An 18,056-nucleotide genomic window follows, 5' to 3' on the forward strand; every position below is an offset into this window, starting at 1 on the left:
AGAAGGCATACGTCCAAGTCTTGAGTCTTCAGTAAGCAATAGTAACTAGTTAGAATTTAATGTCACCATATTGTCTTCATTTTACTTATGCTTATGATCACCATCCAATTATGACAAAGTTTCCACGTGTGGTAGTGATGGCATTTTCATTTTTAAATAAATTTATTTAAGTTTTTCAAGAGTCAGCATAAAGACAAATATGAACGAAATATGGTATAGGCAGCACACAAATGTGGCAAAAAAAAAAAGCTGGGGAAAGATTGTGGAGCACCCTCCTTATTCAGGGGTCCTCGATTCTCTCCTCTCCAAGACAAATAATGCTTTTCCCCCCTTCTTTACCAGAAAATATTGCCTTTGCTTTGTCTCCTGCCTCTCTTTTAGGTTTGCCTCCTGTTCCCAACCAGCCTTCTCCCCAGGTTGTCGCCTGCCAGCCCGCTTGTCTCCCCAGTTGCTAGACTCTGTCATTTTCAGCATAGCTCCCTTCATCTGCCAAAACCCAGGCCCACGGTTGCCTTTCTGCAATCCATATGGCCTGGCAGACAAGGCGGGCTCAATGTTGATTCAAGAGTTGAAAGCGAATCCAACTTAACCCCCATCCTGCCTTCTCAGCAGGAGAGGAAACAAACTTTGTTGTCTCGTCTCTCTTATCCTCAGCCCAAGGAAGGCAGGTCCCAGATAGCCCCATGGTGCCAGGCCCTGCCTGACCTGGGTCCTGCCTCCTTCCTCCACAGGGACTATTCTTAGACCTTTCTTGGCCCTCTCTTAGAAAGGAGTATTTTGGGCCAGCCTAAATGGGTTAAGTTTGCATGCTCTGCTTCAGTGGCCCAGGGTTCATGGGTTCAGATCCTGGGCACAGACCTACACACCACTCATCAAGCCATTCTGTGGCAGCATCCCATATACAAAGTAGGAAGACTGGCACAGATGTTAGTTCAGGGACAATCTTCCTCTAGCAAAAAGAGGAAGGTCGGCAACAGATGTTAGCTCACGGACAATCTTCCTTGCCAAAAAAAAAGAAAGAAAGAAAGGGGCATTTTGTGCTACTCATTGGATGGATTTCAAGCTGACAAACCTTCCCTGGGTCAGGAAGGATGGGCTAGCCAGCCTCCCTGTAGCACAGGGCAGTGATGGCCCACAAAGGCTGGTCACAGTTGGAACAAGGGCCTCGGGGCAAGCCAGGCAGGCTTAGCAGTCTGCATGCACAGTCTCTGATGGCGTTGTCCCAGTAAGCCCCACAGCTGGTCCTGGAGGTCCTCATCACCTTGTGTCCTCTCCTAATGGACCGGGTGAGGTAAAGCCACATCAGCCCATTGGAGAAAAGGAAGAGAGAGAAGAAAGAGAAGTCAAAGGGAGAAGAAGGGGAGGAAGGGAAAAGAGGAAGTTGGAGAGGACCCATCTAAGACTTCTTGTAGAGTTTTCTGAGACCAAATAAAAGATATCATAGAAGGGCATCCCACACTGTAGTGGGTGTGACCTGCCCATTCACAAAGGCTCTGCAATGGCAGGAGAAAGTGCTGACTGAGCCCGCCTGAACTCTGGCAGGCTTTCCTTCAACAAGCATCATTGGGTGCCTGCCATGCACTACGTGCTGGAGCTCCAGCAATGCACAAGACAGCAAGGTCCTTGCCCTCATGGAGCCAACACTGGAATGGAGCAACAGAGTCATGGCAGCACTTGGGCACTGGAACCAGACTGCCTGACGTTCCAGCCTGCTGCCCTGCGTCTTAGCTGTGCGACTTTGAGTCTCTGCTTAAGACAAGTAAGTGTGCTTATCTGTAAAATGGGGATAACAAGAGCCCCATGTAAAGCCTATATAATTAATATGTGGCCTAGAGAGCCTGTGGTAATGTCTCACTGTGGCTTTAATTTATATTTTCCTAATGTCTAATGATGTTACGTATCTTTTTTACGTGCTCATTTGCTATTCCAATATCTTTTTTGGTAATGTGTTCATTCAAAATGTTTGCCATTTTTTTATTGGGTTGTTTGTCTTATTACTAAGCTATAGGAAGTCATTATAGGTTCTGGATGCAAGTCTTTTATCAGAAATATATTTTGCAAATATTTCCCCCAGACTGTGGCTTATCTTTTTGTTTTCTTAATAGTGTCTTCAATAAAGCAGAAGTTCTTCATTTTATGACATCCAATTTTTTTTTTTTTTTTTTTTTTAGATTTTATTTTTTCCCTTTTTCTCCCCAAAGCCCCCCGGTACATAGTTGTATATTCTTTGTTGTGGGTCCTTCTAGTTGTGGCATGTGGGATGCTGCCTCAGCGTGGTTTGATGAGCGGTGTCATGTCCGCGCCCAGGATTCGAACCAACGAAACACTGGGCCGCCTGCAGCGGAGCGCGCGAACTTAACCGCTCGGCCACGGGGCCAGCCCCGACATCCAATTTTTTAATTAATTTGTACTAATTATCAATTTTTTCTTTTATAGATTGTGCTTTTGATAGCATATTTAAAAAAAATCTTTGCCTAACTTACGTTTTATAGTTTTATTTCTTATGTTTAGGACTTTGATCCATTTTAAGCTAACTTTTTGGATATGGTGTGAGGTAAGCATTAAGGTTCTTTCTTTTTTTTGCACATGGGTAAAAAAATTGTTTATAATTCCCTTTTTACAGATGAAAAAGAGGCCAAGTAAGAGGCTCAAAGTCACACAGATTATGAGAGATTGAGTTACACTTGAACCCACTTCTCCTGTTCCTAAAGAAAACGTTGTCTGCATATTGCCTCCACTGCCTGGGTGGCATTTTCTTTAAGGTAGTGGTACGAGCCAGGCTTGGAGCATACAGACCTCATTTCAAGTCCTGGCTCCATCGCTTAGACTGGGCAAATTAGTTAGACTTTCTAAGCCTCTATTTTTTTTTGTTTTGGTTTTTTGTTTTTGTTTTGTGTTTTTTGAGGAAGATTAGCCCTGAGCTAACTGCTGCCAATCCTCCTCTTTTTGCTGGGGAAGGCTGGCCCTGAGCTAACATCCTGGCCATCTTCCTCTACGTTATATGTGGGACACCTACCACAGCATGGCTTGATAAGAGGTGCCATGTCTGCACCCGGGATCCAAACCGGCGAACCCCGGGCCACCAAAGTGGAACATGTGCACTTGGCCGCTATGCCACCAGGCCGGCCCCTAAGACTCCATTTTTTAAATTTGTAAAATAAGACTAATAAGGGTACCTCTCTCATAAGGTTGTGAGGACTATTTGAAAGAATGCATATAAAGCGCTTAGCACCAGGCCTGGCATTTGGCAGGTGCTTCATACAAGTCAGTGTGCTGGGATGGCTTTTCCTATCCCCTCATCCCTTGCTTTACTGGAGCCCATACCCAGCATCTTCTGGGCCTTAGCACACTCCAAACTGGCACAGCGGGAGATTTGGGGCAAACTGAAAAAAGAGGCAGACATTTTCTACCGTGATAATCCACTGAGGTTGTACTATCTGAGTTGTCTGATCTCAACAACAGGACAGTGTATGTGTCTACGAGACATTCCATCTTGAAGCTGTTTTAGCAACTCCTCCTAACGCGGTCCCCCAAGCTAGAGGTGCACAAGGTATGGAGATTAGGAGCTGTGATGGACTCACTCCAAGACAGCCCCCAATTGTCCTTGCCTTCTGGTATCTTTGCCCTGTGTAATCCCCTGTATAATCCTTCTGGTGACCTGCTTCCAAACAATAGAAACGATGGCAAAGGTGACAGGATGTCACATCCACAATTTCATTACAAAAGACTGTGATCCTGGTCTTGCAAAAAAAATTTCCTCTGGTAGGCTCTGTTGAAGCAAGTGGCCGTGTTCAGAAATTGAAAGCAGCCTTCTACAAACAACCAGCTAAAAACTGAGGACAGCTTCCGCCTATCAGCCAGCAAGAAACTGAGGCTGTTCATCCAATAGGCCACGAGGAACTGAATTCTGCCATCAGCCAGTGAGCTTGGAGGCCAGTCTTTCCCCAGTGGAGCCTTGAGATGAGATCGCAGTCCCAGCCAACACCTTGACTTAAGGCTCGTGAGAGGCGCCCAGCTAAGCCAGGCTGGGATACCTGACTCGCAGAAATGATCAGATAGCAAATGCATGCTTTTCTTAAGTCACTAAGTTTGCGGTAACTTCTTGCACAGCAATAGATAACTGATCTGAAAACCGAGGTAAAGAAGAAGCAGAATGCTGGGGAGAAGAGCGAAAAAGGAGGTGAAAGACTGGGGAAGGAGTAGGAGAGGGACTCCCTTCATGCTCATCTCAGGAGGCTTCCTTTATCCTTTTTTCCTTTGAGGAAGATTGGTCCTGAGCTGACATCTGTGCCCATGTTCCTCCATTTTATATGTGGGACACCTGCCACAGCATAGCTTGACAAACAGTGCGTAGATCCATGCCTGGGATCTGAACCTGCCAACCCCAGGCCAGCAAAGTGGAGCATGCGACCTTAACTGCTATGCCACCAGGCTGGCCCCTCCCATCCTTTTAAATATGATCAGTGACCCAGATGGTCCATGGCTTTTTTGATCACTCTTGGGTACGTGAAAGTCTTACTGCCACCTTAACTAGTAGTTATGGTCTCATTTTGGTAGTTATGATGCCTAGTCCCTGTAATAATCAAAACTGGGCTGTAATGAGACCTACAGTTTCCCTCTGCTTTCCCTCAGGTAGGGCCAGGTGCAGGCAGCTTCCTGCCTCCTGAGCGGGGCATGGGGTCAGCTTTTCATTTCTGTCTCTGCTTCTCTTTCATCAGCTTACTACCCACAGCTCCTGATTTGTCCATTGTAAGAGTGTGGAAAGGGATAGGATGGGTGGATGGAAGAGAAGAAGGGAAGTACTTATTCGTCTGGCACTGGTGTGAGATGACTCTGGGCTTTCTGGATCCGGCAGGAGTTTAAACTGTTCTTTATTTTCTGAGAACTTTGGGACTTCTTCACTGGCTCTCCTGCTGGGTGCCTCTGTCTGCTAGTCCCATAACGCAGGCAGAATTTCTCCTGCAGGTGACTGCTCCCCGCTTCGGTTTATTTTCTGAAGGGCCACCTCACACAGACTCTCTGTTGGGGTAACTTGCTTTCTGGAAGAAGGCTTTTTGGGCAGTTTCCTTTAAACTGCTCCATGCTAACCTTCCTACCATGAATTCTTCATCTGGTCCCCAGCCATGCACCTTTCACCTGCCGATGGAGGAGAAGGCAGTCACTCCCCAACAGAGCAGCAATTCCAGTTCCTTCTGCTTTGCCATCTATGGTGGAAACTCTTCAGGTTCCTCAAGTGTGTGTGAAACATTAGTCTGTCATGCCCACCTCCATCTCCAAGGGACATACAACAGCATGCCAAGAAGGCTTCTGGTAAAGCTCTCTCCTTGCACTCGAGGGGAGAAGCAGACCACCCCTGCGTCCCCCTCTGGAAGATGGGACTCAGCAGGTAGCAACAGATTGGTCTAAAGACAGTTCGTCATGTTTGTTTTCAAACTCTACTCTTGATCATTCAATGCCCTGAAATTGGTTATTTTAAAATTATATTTGGGTTTGTCACCTACTTTGGAATTTCTTATCTATTGTATTATGGTGCTTTCACAGAAATGATTTCAGCTTAACATCTTGTTATGTGATATTCCTGGTCTGGCGGTCTCCAACAACCATGCCCCTTTCCTCCTTGGCTAATCAGAGTGAACAGACCTAAGCTAATTTGAATGTTTGGCAAATACCAGATTCTTTTTGTTGTATGTTGGTTTGGTGTATGTATGGCGGGTAGAGGCGGGAGGAGGTAACAGAGCCCTCTTCTTGCAACCTTGCTCCAAGGCGGCATCTCAAAGTGAAAGCAAGTCTCAGACAAAAGTCACCAAGCATACACATATCTATTAGCAAGCAAACAAACAGTTGCTCTGTGTTTTAGGAGAGACTCCTTTTGTCCCCGCCTTCAGGTGCCCTGGCAAGCCCCTCGCAAGAGCAGCTCCCTCAGAAACAGATTCCCTTAAAGCATAATCAGAGGCCTCGTCACCAGGCCAGCCGGTGGGATCCTCCGTGGGAGGACACAGGGATGAGGGGCTCCAGAACGTCCACCTCTGGTATTGACAGCTGAGAGTGCTAGTGTCTTCTCCCTTGTTCACGCACAGGATGTGGTTCTTTCTACCCCACTCCTGATTGACCTTAAACACAGTTCATTTCACCAGTAAAAAATTATTCCTAACATCCATATGCTAATTAAATAACCCAAATGTATTGATTCAGATAAGGACTCTTCACATACTAATTAACCACTCATTCCTAGAGTGTTGATTAGTATGAACTTGCACACATACACATCACACCACTTAGACTGAAGTATTTTAAAGTAAATTACCACACACACAATATCACGCTAACAGAACCCTGATTTTGTTTGGGTTGCCAAGTATGCAGCCATGAGAGATGAATCATGATTGCTTCTGCTAATTCAGTCATGACAAACTCAGTCTCTTTTTGTCAGATACTCACTTTTCCAGCCTCTCTTTGTGGTCAAAGGTGCCCATGTGATCAACTACTGGTCTATGAAATGGAGGAAGTATGCTGAGAAATACTTCCCCTCCTGATAAAAGAGAGACTGTCATGAGGCAATTTCTCAACACCTTGGCTGCCTTTGTTGCTGTCTTTATATGTGATCAGGAGAAAATGTGAAGCCTGTAGCTAAGGCAGCAACCTTGCAATCATGAGGCCTCCAGAATGAGGATGAAAAACTAAAGTGCTCAGAATGGCAGAACTGGAAGGCTTGAGTTCTGATGATCTTGTTGAGTTACTGATAATCTCTGGGACTTTCGCCTTTTTCCAGTAAAAATAAATCTACCTATGGTTTTAGTCATTGTTAGTTAGGTTTTCTATTATTTTCAGCCCAAAGTATCCCAACTGATACATTTGGCCTGGAATAAAGATGTGAGGGAGGGATCTTTCCTAAACATCTGATATCCTAAGGTAACACATACACACACTTTCCTCCCACCCCCAAGGCCGAAGACCTATCCTCCTCAAAGAGTTAGTGCAAGTCCACCATTTTGGAGTCTTCTAGATAGTTCTAGCTTCAGTTTCTTCATCTCCAAAATTAGAAGAGTAGCATCTCTCCTACAGATCTCATGGGCTTAGGATAAGAATTACACAAGGTAATTTAAATGAAAGACGATTTGGGACAGTGCTTAAAAGCACATACCCTGTGGTACGTGGTAATTTGGAGCTAGACTCCCAGGGTTAAAATCATGGTTCTGTCACTTATAAATTGAATGAGCAAATTACTTCTCTGTGCCTTAGTTTCCTCATCTGCAAAATGAGGATAAAAACAATATCTGTTTATAAGGGCTTTTATTAGCTTTTAATGAATTAATACATTAAAGTTACTTAGGATAGTAACCAACAAAAGTAAGCATTACACAAGTATTCGCTATCACCATCATCATCATTATTATTATTACATCTGAAAGGGCTTTAAAAAATATAAGTTCACCATGTGAAGGTGTAAGAGGATAATCATAAAATGGATCACCTCAAGTTAGGAATAAAGAAATACTGGTGAAACCAATAGGACTTATGATTTAGAGAAAGAAGAAAAAGAAAGAAGAGATAAGAAAACAAAAGAAAGAGAAGGGAATAGAAGGCAAATGGGAGGGATTGGGAGGTGAGAGGAAAAGAAAGAGGAGAGGAAAAGAGGGAACAGGAGAGAAAATGCATGGCGAGTGAAGTTGCGCAGAATGGAAATAAGGGCTAAGTGACAGGAACAGGAAGAAACTGCTCATTTCTTTTTAGCAGGCATCACTGTAACTTTGGGAGACTATAACTCAAAGTGTACCATTTCCCACAGAGAATAATGTGGCTTACCTACAATTTCATCAGTTGTGTCCAACCTGCATTAAAAGCATCAAAGCCAGCCCTTCACCTTAGGGCACCGCCATGTGGTGTCATTATTTCCATGACAAACAAAATCTTTCCCAGGAAATGGAAGAGAGAAAGTAACTGAAAAGTCCTTAATGTAGTGAGAAATTTAGCGTAGCTAAGCATTCCATGTTTGTGAGATTATCATGTGTTTGAGATTCCCACCCTGCTGGTGATTAAGGATCTTATTTTTGAACAGAGAACCAAGCATCAATGTGAGTGGCTAACATGTGGGTCCAGACGCCTTAGCTCTTGGTGCCTGGGATACACTAAACCAGGAAAAGTAAATTATTCCCAAATCCAACACCTTAACTGCTCAGCTCCTCTTCTCCCTCAGAAAGCCTATTCCTCATCTCTGTTCATGTTCCTTGCCTAGCCTCTTGATCCCTTGTTCCCATGCCATCTCTACCAGTTTCCTCCACCCCAGTAGAAATGCCCAATAAACATTTTTGCATTTAAAAAAATAAAGTGATGTATGTAAAGGCCCAAGCAGAGCCCTTAGGGACACACTACATCCTAGCACTTAATAAGGATCAGTTACCCTCCACTTCCTGTCTATAAATTAGGTCTGTCATATCATCTCTGTCTCAACCTTTCCAGGAGACAAGGAAGCACAATCTTGAAGGTTAGTTGGCTTTGGGTACAACAGATGGGAAAAGTCATCTGCAAGTGGATTACAATTTGAAAAATCACTAATCACCTTATTTTTAAAATAAAATGGGTTGTGGGGCTGGCCCCGTGGCAGAGTGGTTAAGTTCGCATGCTCCACTGCAGGCGGCCCAGTGTTTCATTGGTTCCAATCCTGGGCGCGGACATGGCACTGCTCATCAAACCACGCTGAGGCAGCGTCCCACATGCCACAACTAGAAGGACCCACAACGAAGAATATACAACTATGTACTGGGGGGCTTTGGGGAGAAAAAGGAAAAAAAATGAAATCTTTAAAAAAAAATAAATAAATAAAATAAAATAAAATGGGTTGTTGAGGAATCTACTGTTTAAGTCATCAGAATCAAACTCAAGAGTTTTATTATCAGCCTGCATATAGGGGTCTATAACAGACCATCACTCCTTAACAGCAACAAAAAACAGGTAACCCACTCCCCCCGCAAAAGTCCTATTTCTTTTTAAAGTCTTTGAAGTCTGCGGATACAAAAAAAAAATTTAAATAAACTGAAATTTAGAGAGGGAGAGAACATTTTTTAGATGAGCACAGACAAGAGACCATTTCAATTTCTAGGGAAGTTTCTGAGTCTGGAGGAGAAGTAAGCCTGCCATAAGCAGAGCAATTCTGTGGTAATAAGGAGAAATCAGCCAAGCTTCTAAAGACTTTGCATAAACTGTCGTGGCAGATTAGAATCTGCAAGAGCCCCAGACTCAGAGTCAGCCCTCCCCATACACCAATTTTCCCCCATGGGGATTTTGTTCAGTAAGTGGAATCACCAGGAAGCTTGGAATAAGGTATGGAAGGCAGAAAGAGACCTCATAGTCTTATGTTGTGCTTAGATCCCAGAAGCCCGCTGGAGGGAGATCTCCCTCAAGACATTTAAACCAAAGGTGAACTGAAACTAACTCTCCTGCCCATCCAGCCCCAAATCAGCTCAACTGCTAATTAGACGGATGAACTCAGCCCCTAATAAAGCTGCAAGTCAGACAAAAGGGTGAGCCCTTTCTAGAGGAAATGATAATCTACTTCAGTCTCTACTGGCCTTTTACATACTACATCTGACATACAGTGAACAATTATGACATGTGAAGAAGCAGGAAAATGTGGCCCATAGTTAAGAGACATAAAACCACATCAGTAGACTTAGACCCACAGATGACCTATGTGATGAAATTTTCAGAAAAGGACTTATTTACACTTATGATAAATATGTTAAAGAATTTAGAGGAAAAGGAGGACTAAATGAGGTTAGAGATGGAGAATTTCATCAAATAAATGAAAACTGTACAAAAGAACCAAATAGAAATTCTGTAACTGGAATGTACCAAATTGTTAAAAAAAAAAAATTACTGGATAGGTTTAAGAGCAGACTGGACAGAGCAGAAAAAAAGATTAGTGAACTGGAGGTGAGTCAATACAAATTATACAACTAAAGTACAGAGAGAAAGATAAATCGAAAAAAATGTATATCAAAGACCTGTGTAACGATATAAACTCAACTAACATAAGTGTAATTGAAGTCTCAGAAATAGAGATGAGAGAGACTAGAGAAGAAAAAATATTTGAAGAGATGATGGCCCCAAATTTTCCAAAATAGATGAAATATCTCAACCCATACATTTTAAAAGCACAAAAAACACAAAGCAGAACAAACACAAAGAAAAACTACACCTAGGCACATTACAGTCAAACTGCTAAGAATATATGATAAATAGGAGATCTTAAAATCAGTCAGAGGAGAGGCTGGCCTGGTGGCACAGTGGTTAAGTTCACACATTCTTCTTTGGTGGCCTGGGGTTCTCTGGTTCAGATCCTGGGTGCAGACCTACGCATGGCTCATTAAGCCGTGCTGTGGCAGGTGTCCCACGTATAAAGTAGAGGAAGTTGGGCATGGATGTTAGCTCAGGGCCAGTCTTCCTCAGCAAAAAGAGGAGGATTGGTGGCAGATGTTATCTCAGGGCTAATCTTCCTCAAAAAAAATCAGTCAGAGGAAAAAAATCACTACATTTATGGGAACAACAATAAGAATTACAACTGACTTCTCATTGGAAACAATGGAATGACATCTTAAACGAGTTGGAAGAAAAAAAAACCTGTCAATCTAAATTGTTCTACTCAGTGAAAATGTCCTTCAAAAATGAAGGCAAAAGTCAGACATTTTCAGACAATCAAAAACTGAGAAAATTTATGACCAGCAGACCTACGCTACAAAAATACTAAGAACAATTCTTCAAGCTGAAGGGAGAATGATCCAGATGTAAGTCCACAGCTGCAGGGGGAAAAGAAAAGTACTTGAAAGAATAAATATGTGCATAAATATAAAAGAAGATTTTTAAAAATGTCTTTATAAGACTATTAGCTGTTCAAAGCATATATAATAATATATTCTTGGGTTTATAACATATTTGAAGTAAAACATAAGACAAATAGCACGAGAGGAGGAAGAATAAATAAAATCATATTTTTGTAAGTTTCTAACATTGTTCATAGATTGCTATAATAACAAAGGTGAATTATGAGAAATTAAAAGATGAATATTATAATCTCTAGATGAGTAATTACTAAAAATAATACTAAAAAGTATAGGTAAAAGCTTCTAGAGAAGATGAAATGGAAAAATAGAAAATACTTGGCTAGTCCAAAAGAAGGCAGGAAAAGTGGATGGACTAGTAACAGGATAGTAAATTAGTGGTAATCATATTAAATGTAAATGTATTAAACATTCCTACAAATCAACAATTTAAAAAAAACCAAATTTTTAAAATAGGAAAAAACTGGGGGCTGGCCCTGTGGCTCAGTGGTTGGGTGAGCATGTTCTGCTTTGGCAGCCTGGGGTTCGCTGGTTCAGATCCCAGGTGCAAACATGGCACTGCTTGGTGAGCCGTGCTGTGGCAGGCATCCCATATATAAAGTAGAGGAAGATGGGCATGGATGTTGGCTCAGGGCTGGTCTTCCTCAGCAAAAAGAGGAGGACTGGTAGCAGATGTTGGCTCAGGGCTAATCTTCCTCAAAAATAAATAAATAAAAAAATAAAATAAAATAGGAAAAAACTGTAGCAGGCATTTCACAAAAGAAAATATTTCAATGGCCAACAGGCATATGAAAGGGTAAATTAACAATATTAGTCATCAAGGGAATACAAAGTGAAACTACAATGAGATACCACGATATACATGCACTGGAATGACTAAACTTAAAAAGACTAATGATACCAAACTGTATCATTAAAATGTAGAGTCGGTGAGGATGTGGATCAACTGGAATGTTCATAAAATGTTGATGGGAGCATAAAATAGCACAACACTTTGGAAAACTGTCAGTTTCTAAAAAAGTTCAATATACACCCTATGGGGGCTGGTCCTGTGGTGCACTGGTTAAGTTCAGTCCTCTCCACTTCAGCAGCCTGGGTTCTCAGGTTCAGAACCCAGGCACAGACCTACGCCACTCATCAGCCATGCTGAGGTGGTGACCCACGTACAAAATAGAGGACGATTGGCACAGATGTTAGCTCAGGGCTTGCAGAGCAGAACCCCCAGACCATGCACTGGTCTGATCATTTACTAAATTTCATCAGGCCACAGAGTATGTGCCCCAAACTAAATTGCTCAGTTTAAGCCTAGAGTTAGAAAACATAACTCCCTTAAAAGAGTAACAGACAGTAATGCTACCCTCCAAAAATGTCTGATATCGTGTTTATGTGTTGTTGTCTGTATCTGTCTCATTTTTTACTTTCACTCTTTCTGCCTATGCTCTGTCTTTCTCTTTCTTTCTTTCCTCTTTCTTCCATTTCTCTTCCACAGGGCCTGCTTACTGGGTATATTGTTAAAATTTACTTTATTTATTTCATAATGGTGTATCTATATCCCCCATTCTTTTATTTTTTTATGAGAGGTGAAATGTCTTGTATTTTCTTTTATTTTATTTCTCTTCATGTGAGGAAGATTGCCCTTGAGCTAACATCTACTGCCAATCTTCCTCTTTTTGCTTGAGCACAGCTAACATCTGTGCTCATATTCCTCTATTTTGTATGTGAAATGCCGCCACAGCATGGCTGGATGGGGAGTGTGTTAGGTCCTCACCCAGGATCCAAACCCATGAACCCTGGGCTTTTGAAGCGGAGCACATGAACTTAACCACCATGCCACCAGGTCGGCCCCTGTATTTTCTTTTTAAAAAAATTAAGTGGATTTTTATTATGTAACCTTTTGTTAATTTTTCATGTGAGTCATACTGATCTTTGCTCTAGGATTACATGTTAAACTAATTATTTCTTTTCTGAGTAAACTCAAGAGTATGTGTGTATACATTTTGAACAGGAGCAAGTTCCAAGCTCTGCATTACAGAAAATAAATGCGTGAACTCTCTTAGCTTCACCCCTGAGTTCAAAGCATTTGGAAATGGTTGGGAGAAAGTAAAAGGACTCAGAAATAGTATGCCCGGATAAGCGCGGAAAAAATTATATTTCTCCAGGGGAGGAAATTGAGACCCATTTCAAATGGCTGGTTCATATAACTTGTAAGTTATAAGTGCCTGCTCATTTCAAACAAGAGGCACCTGCCCATGTGCACACACACACACACACACACACACACACGGCAAGATCTCACAAAACAAACAGGCAAATATGTCTTATAACACATTCTTTCTTGTTAATCAGAGCCATTAGCAACTTACAGTTTCTAAAGAGAATTAACTTCCCTTGACAACCACATTTTCCACAAACCCTAGTGTTCACTCTGGTGTTATCTGCACTCAGAAAACAGGAGATCTGAGAATGAGGTGACCTGCTATTTGGGCAGCCAGTTAGCTGTTGGAATGTTCTTCTCTTCTGGCAGATTCGCTGGAGAGGCCTTTCCCCCTTGGCCGCCCCACAGCCCAGTTGCTGTCACTGCAGCGTGGTGCATGTGCAGGGATCCAAGCACACTCCATGTTTGCCTGGAAACCTGCCCACAGTTCATTACCAGAGAGGCCAGTCGATTTGATCTCCACCAAATTAAGGTTCAGGAAGCATTCGTTTTGTGGTAAGTCCAAATTTTCTGTGTCATTGACCCTTATTCCTCTCAGAGAACCAAAGTGGAGAAAGCTTAGCTGTTCATAAACATAGCATATAAATTAATCATGATTTGGGTCCTGAGGTTTTTCTTATCCCCCAATGGTAAAAAGGTCGAAGCAAATGCCATGACCCAGCCTGTCTTTCTCTAATAAACAGCTGCTTTCCTCAGAAAAGTTGCACTAATGAAATTTGCCCTATAATAACTTCCACCATTTATTGACTGCTTATTGTCTGCTAGGCATTGTGCTAAGGCCTCACAAGATTATTTCACTGACTCTTCATAATCCTACGAGACAAACGCTATTACTACCCTCATTTCACAGACGAAGAAACTGAAGCTAAGAGCTTAAGTGATTTTTACACTATTCTTGATGGAGACTGGATTCAAAGTCTAATTCAGAGAAGTTCAATTCATAGGGCTTTTTCTCAACCACTATCCTTGACTACTTCCAGTTTAAAACAAACAAGAATGTTACAGTATTGGAGAAAAAGAGACTAGGAGTTAAAGAGTTTCTTTTACACAATTCTATCACCTTTCCTGTCCACTATTAGTTCAAAATGAAATAAATTGTGGCAGAGTTCACAACTACGAATGGCCAACAAAAGGAAACCCACACCGAGGAGCTAACCACCCTGCCAGGTAGCGGTGTGCTTCTCTGCCTTGGGAGACCAGCTGTTCTCATTCAAGCGGTGCCAATTCCTCTGGGGTTATATCAGAACTTTAATGTTCTGCACAGTTAAAATTCTGTGCTCTAATCGATCAATGCCACTACGCCTAGTTTGCATTAAGAAAAGTCCAGCTGTGGGAGAAATGTCCGTAACAGTAAGGTAGATTTTGCAGTGTGAATAGGTCAGGTCATTTCATGGAACCCCATGTTTCCATCTTGCCATGTCTGGATCCTGAGCTTCATGGTGTATGGAATAAAGCACTGAATTCGCTGCACTGACTTTTTCTTTAATAGTCTGCAACTAGGGGGCCAGCCCAGTGGCGCAGCAGTTAAGTTTGCACGTTCTGCTTCTCGGCGGCCTGGGGTTCGCTAGTTTGGATCCCGGGTGCAGACATGGCACCACTTGGCACACCATGCTGTGGTAGGCATCTCACATATAAATTAGAGGAAGATGGGCACGATGTTAGCTCAGGGCCAGCTTCCTCAGCAAAAAGAGGAGGACTGGCAGTAGTTAGCTCAGGGCTAATCTTCCTCAAAAAAAAAAAACATAGTCTGCAACTAGCAGAGAATTTGGAGCATTCTGTATCCTGGGAAATAGCCATAGCCTTGTAGCCTTTTCTTTATGTCTCATACCCCACCAAAGTAGTTAGATGGATATTCAGTTTATTAATCAGATTTGTGCTATGATAATACTGTGTAACAAACACCTCCCCACCCCTATCTCATTGGCTTACAAAAAGAAATATCTAGTTCATGTTCATGGGAATGTAGGTTGCCTGTGAATCAACTTGGCTCAACTGGGTTAGGCTAAACTTCAATCTATGGTTTAAGTTTAAATCTGCTCCATGTGTCTTTTTTTTTTTTTTTTTTTGAGGAAGATTAGCCCTGAGCTAACTACTGCCACTCCGCCTCTTTTTTGCTGAGGAAGCCTGACCCTGAGCTAACATCCGTGCCTGTCTTCCTCTACTTTTTTTGTGTGGTGTGGGACGCCTACCACAGCATGGCTTGACAAGCAGTGTGTAGGTCTGCACCTGGGATCCGAACCAGCGAACCCTGGGCCACCAAGAAGTGGAACGTGCAAACTTAACCGCTGTGCCACCGGGCCAGCCCCCAAGCTCCATGTGTCTTTATTCCAGGACTCAGGCAGAGAGAGTAATGGCTACCTGGAACATACTTTTAAAGGCCAAGGGCAAAAGTTTGAGAAGTCTGATAGAAACCTGCTATACCTCTTAAAGTATCTGCTTAGAACTGACACATTGTCACTTTACTTCTGCTTAAATTAGTTGGTCAAAACAAGTCACACAGCCAAGTCCCAAGTGAATGAGGTGGAAATATATATTCTGCCTACTCTTGTGACATGCACTGGAAAGTATATGGAAGAGGGCATGGGTATATAATTCTTTATAGAAAGGAATAAAAACTTGGGAACAATAATCCAATCTACCACACTCAGTATTTCCCACAGGACTTTGCTCATATCTCTTTTATCGGACCTATCATATTTTATTGCAATCTTGTTTATATACGTGATTCTCTCAGTAGATTGACTGGTCGCCACTCATCCCAGCCCCAGGGACCAGGGCATTGCTTGTCACATTAGCAGATATGCAAAAATAGTCAAGTAATGAATATTTGAATGAAGAAACTTATGAGCCAGGTATTATGAACATACATAAATTACTTAATTCTCAAACTAAGATTACACCAGAGCATCATCTATGGAAAAGTTGGTAATTACCAGTGTAGAAAGTAATTATAAAGAAGTTTTATTTTGAAATGCTTCAATTTTGGATCATTTCATTTGTTCACTCAGTATATATTTATTGAATGCCAACTATGCGCCAGGCGCAAGGACATAAAAGTGAATAACATAGACACAATTACTGCCCTCACCAAGCAAGTAGGCAAGTGAGACAAACAGAAAATTATCACACTGTATGATGTGTCATGGTTATGGAAGGGTGGGGAGCACGTAACCAGTCTTGAGAGACCAGCAAAGGCTTCCCGGCCACCATAACTTTTAAACTGATATCTAAATGATAAACAGGAAGGGAAGAGGAGACAGGGAAATAACATTCAAAGAGGAAAAAACAGTATGTGAGCAGGAAATATTAAGGGTAAAACACAAGTTTCAGATTTGGGCCCCTGGGCAGATGGTATCTGATGACATTTACTAAGAAGAAATACAAGAGAAAGAGCATATCTTTTGGACGGGGTGCTGGGGTGGGGATAGGGGTTTATATTTGGACATTGATGGATTGGAGATACCGTTGTGCCTCCTAAAAAAAAGCACACAGGTGGCAGTTGGATCTGAGAGTCTCAATTTCAAAGGCAAGATATGAGCTGAGCTAATAAATTTGTCATTTATCTATACATATGTGTATTGTGGAGGATCAGGACTGGCTGCCCCAAAATGTGTCTTTTTGGCTTGATAATTTTTAAGAAGAAGAGACTCTGAAAGAAACTTTGACCTTCCCCCTAACTGCCTAAAAGAATTTAAGATAGAAGGCCTGTCCCCAGGACAGGCCATCACCGTAGATAATTAGGGATATTGGTGGACTGGGAGTGTCCTTCCTAAGCCCATTTTTATCAAAGTTCTTTCTCCCAGGTTACATTGCGTATAGATGGCACAGAAAACATTTGTTTACCAAACATTTGCTTTTCCATTTCCATGTGAATTGCCTTGCTCCCCTTTGAAGACCCAAACCACTACCACCAACATCTTCCTTTGTCTTTAGCTGAAGATAGTGTTTAAGGCAGTGGCTTCTGCCATTTTGGTGAGTTACTCAGTTTTCCTGAGTTTCTGCCATGCATACATGTTATTAAACTTTGTTTGATTTTCTCCTGTTATTCTGTCTCATGTCAGTGTAATTCTTAGACCAGCCAGAAGAGCCTAGAAGGTAGAGGGATAGTTCTTCCTCCCCTACAGTATGATATAATAAAGAATATTCCTGGTCTTCATCCCCAGTTCCTGGCAGAAAGCTTCAAAAACCTTGGAATTTCCTGAGTGATAGGAGTGTCTTTATTATGCTAAAGAAATGACTCATGTAGGCTCTAGATAGCTTTAGGATGATAGCTGGCCACCAAAAAGACCAACCACATAATTAGAAGTTGGAATTTTCCAACCCCTACTGAAGGAAGGGGACTGGAGATGAGTTCAACTTCATTACCAATGATTTAATCAATCATGCTTGCATAATGAAAGCCCAGTAAAAACTCTGGACACCAAGGCTCAGAAAAGCTTCCTGATTGGTGAGCACGTTGATGTGATGGGAAGGTGATGTGCCTGGATTCCATGAGAAGAGGGTGTAGAAGGTCGGCCTCCTCCCCATCCCCACTCCCACCCCTTCGGATCTTGTCCTATGCTTCTTTCGACTGCTCCTGAGTTCTATCCTTTATAACACAACTGTAATCTTAAGTATAGCACTTTTAGTAAATTCTGTGAGTCATTCTAACTAATTATTGAACCTGAGGGGGTCATGGGAACCTCTAAATTTACAGCTGGTCAGTCAGAAGTGTGGGTGGTTCCTGAGACTTGTAGTGGGTATCTGAAATGAAAGTAATCTTGGTAAGGACTTTGCCCTTAACTTGTGGAACCTGTGCTAACTCTAGGAAGTTACAATCAGAATTGAATTAAATTGTAAGACACCTGGTTGGTACCAGAAAATTGTTATCAACAACGTGAAAATTGAGACCATTTGCTGCTGATGAGTTTGCCCATGAAGAGTATATAGAGAAGACCCTTTAGGGTCTTAGAAATATGTTTATTTCATGCAATGTTTCCCAAAATGTCATTTCAATACCATTGGTG

General features: G+C 42.1%; 1 long non-coding RNA gene across 3 annotated transcripts in view; it reads right to left on the reverse strand.

Annotated features, from left to right (window-relative positions):
- The window catches only part of LOC139046143 (uncharacterized), a 126,582-nt gene that overhangs the window by 23,910 nt on the left and 84,616 nt on the right, over positions 1 to 18,056 (reverse strand). The window lies entirely within an intron of this gene.

This window comes from Equus asinus, chromosome 9, assembly GCF_041296235.1.
Source record: "Equus asinus isolate D_3611 breed Donkey chromosome 9, EquAss-T2T_v2, whole genome shotgun sequence".
NCBI lineage: Eukaryota > Metazoa > Chordata > Mammalia > Perissodactyla > Equidae > Equus > Equus asinus.